Source organism: Prenolepis imparis, unplaced genomic scaffold (genome assembly GCF_030444845.1).
Source record: "Prenolepis imparis isolate NDT839.2.m4 unplaced genomic scaffold, iyPreImpa1.0 SCAF_10, whole genome shotgun sequence".
Classification (NCBI taxonomy): Eukaryota; Metazoa; Arthropoda; class Insecta; order Hymenoptera; family Formicidae; genus Prenolepis; species Prenolepis imparis.
The window spans coordinates 1,920,036-1,923,137 of NW_028141168.1; positions in this window are offsets into that span (position 1 = coordinate 1,920,036).

Below are 3,102 nucleotides of genomic sequence, written 5' to 3' on the forward strand. Positions count from 1 at the left end.
GCCTGTGTTTTGTCGGCATTCAGTAGGAGTCCATTAGCCACAGACCAGTCAACTATGGCTTCAATATCCTCGTTCACTCTGCTGATAGCGTCCATCAAATTCCTAGGTTCACAGTGTACATATATTTGTAGGTCATCCGCATAGAAGTTGTATCTGCAGTGACTGAGGATAGGACCGAAATCCGACAGATAAAGTACAAAAAGCAAGGGTCCCAGTACCGAGCCCTGCGGCACTCCTGCCCTGACAAGAGACCCCGAAGAGCTGGTATTCCTTGCACGATCCACAACAACGTGCGTCCTCCCTGTCAAGTAAGAATGTATCCATTTCAATGCACCATCTGAAAGATTCAGGTGCTTCAGTTTCTTGATCAGCAGATGGTGATTCACTCTATCGAAGGCCTTAGAAAAATCAAAGAGTACTGATACTGTAATCATTCTCTTATCCGCTGCTTGTCTGACATCATCAATCATCCTGATCAGGCTTGTTTGTACCGAATGGTTGTTCCGGTAGGCAGATTGATATTGGTCTAAGAGATTTGAATCCTCAAGAAATCCTCGCAATTGTTCACAAGCCACACTCTCCAACGCCTTCGCCAGCACAGGTAGAATCGAAATAGGTCGATAATCTTGAACTGTCACTGGACTTCTGATCTTGGGTATCGGACAGATTTCAGCCGTTTTCCACTGTGCCGGAAAGACTCCACTGATAAGAGAAAAATTAAACAAATGCTCTAGCATTGGCATCAAATAGTGAATAGAGTACCTCAACAATGCCAAGGAGATTCCATCCGCTCCAACGGCATTTGATTTGATCTTTGAAATCGCCCTGGTTATTGATATTGGTGTGGCATATCTCCAGTGAAAATTTTCCTCATTGAAAACTCCCGACAATATGTCATCAATAGAGTCCTCACATTGTCGGACTGAATCAGTGCCACGGGCAAAAAATTCTCCAAGTTCCTCGACCGTGTGTAGAAGACCTTCTCCATGTTTTCCAGCCTTAATAAGTCCAAGGTGTCTAAGTTCCCTCCATACTTCATTCGCGCCCCCAGCTCGATTAAAAATGCTTGCAAAGTATCTGCTCTTCGCAGAGCGCACCAGAGTCTGCACTTCATTTCGCAAGGCTCTGTATCTTTCATAAAGGCGGTTGCATCTGTGCCTACGCCAAGCTCGTCTCGCTAGGTCCCTGCCCCTCATGGCCACACGAATATCGTCTGTTAACCAGGGAGCAGGCAGGTTTCTGAAGAGGCGTGTCCGCAATGGAACTTGAGAATTGAAAATGTTCATTAGCTTCGTGTTGAACAACTCTACTTTTTCATCTATGTCATTAGATGTTAGGAGATCGCTCCAGTTTATGTCTTCTATGGCTGTCCGAAACGTAGTACCATCGAAGCCACTCCAGTCTCTGAAAGTAACCCGCCTGCTTTTCCTGCGCTGAATCTTAATCCTGTATCTAATATATATTAAATCATGCGCAGATAGAAACGCCATATCCTGCTGACCATATTCTATTAACTTATCCTTGTCGTCCATTATGCATAAATCCAGCAGTGTACTAGAGCACCTTAGGTGATGTGTAGGTCCATATGGCACCAGATATAGACCCAACGCAGAAATGAAAGTATCCATCTGCTGGCTTTCAAAAGTTACCTGACACATGTTTGCATTAAAATCGCCGAGAATAACCGCATGCCTATAACCTACCTGGAGCTCAGAATAATTTTCAAAAAACTCATTCAAATGTCCTGTGTTAGGGGGACGATATACAACAGCCAGCAGTAATTTAGATGTACCCGAGGATGAAATTTCGGCAATAATAAATTCCGGCCTTCCAGCCTGAGACCCAGCCGAACTGCATAAAATAGAGGCACGAAGATGTTCAGACACATAAAACGCTACACCCCCTCCTTGCCTGCCTTTCCTGTCACATCTAAATAGCGAGTAACCCCGTATCCCTACCATGGAGTCGGAGATGCCAGGCCGCAGCCATGTCTCAGACATGCAGATAACGTGGTAGTCAGAGTTGCTGAAGAAACACCGAAATTCATCAAGGTGTGCGAAGAGCGATTGACAGTTCACATGGCAAATCTTGATGTGCTCAAAGTCAATATCAGCCATAGTTTATTAGTGCTATTTTGTCCTTAATCTTCTTGAGCAGAATATGGCACTTGACTGCATCCACAGCAGTATGTGCAAGGTCACTCTGATGTCCAAGATAGCGCTCACAATTTGCACATTTCGGCTGAAGATTTCTATCCTTGCAATCCTTCATTTCATGAGCTCCTGCACAATGCCCACAAGCAGTCTCTCCCCTGCAATCAGCAGCAAAATGCCCAAAAGAAAGACACTTGAAGCACTGCACAATCCTTACATGATCTGCCAGCGGACATGCCGTATATCTCAAGTATATCCTTCCACGCTCAAGCAGAACTCCACGCGCAGCTGGCGAAACCTCAATGACACAACTTGCAGCTCGCTTGTCTTGTCTAGGCTTAAAACGATAAATGATTTTTACTTGGCTTGCCTCTTCCTTATTAAGATTTTGAGCAATAAATTCTTCCTTGATCTCTTTGTCAGTCATTTCTGTTGGTACACCGTGTACTATTAACCTTGGGTTGGACTTTATGTTCATTTGTACCTTGAGTCCAGCTGCCACAAGTCCAGGATGAGCCTTCAGTTTCTCAAGGTCAGAGGATAGTGCCTCGACCCTGACACATCCATCTCTCACAAGTGTAAGCTTGTTTACCTTCAGGCCGCAGTCCGCAGGCTTAAATACCCTGCACAGAGCTTCCTTGACTGCCTAAGATGAAGCATATTTGTCCTTACTTCGCTCCTCTGGTACTATCAAAAAACTCGTTGTGTTAGGCGGCTCAACCGCAGGACCCCGCGAGAGAGAGAGAGAGAGAGAGAGAGAGAGAGAGAGAGAGAGAGAGAGATTTGTAAACTTGATATTTTTTATAATGTGAGCATGTATCAGAGAGAGAGATTTATTTTTTAATCAATTTTATTATAAATGCATACATTATTATAAAATATATTATGCCATTAGAGATTTATTTGACATTATTTGCTGGCAATGTGACGGCAATTGATTTAATATAAA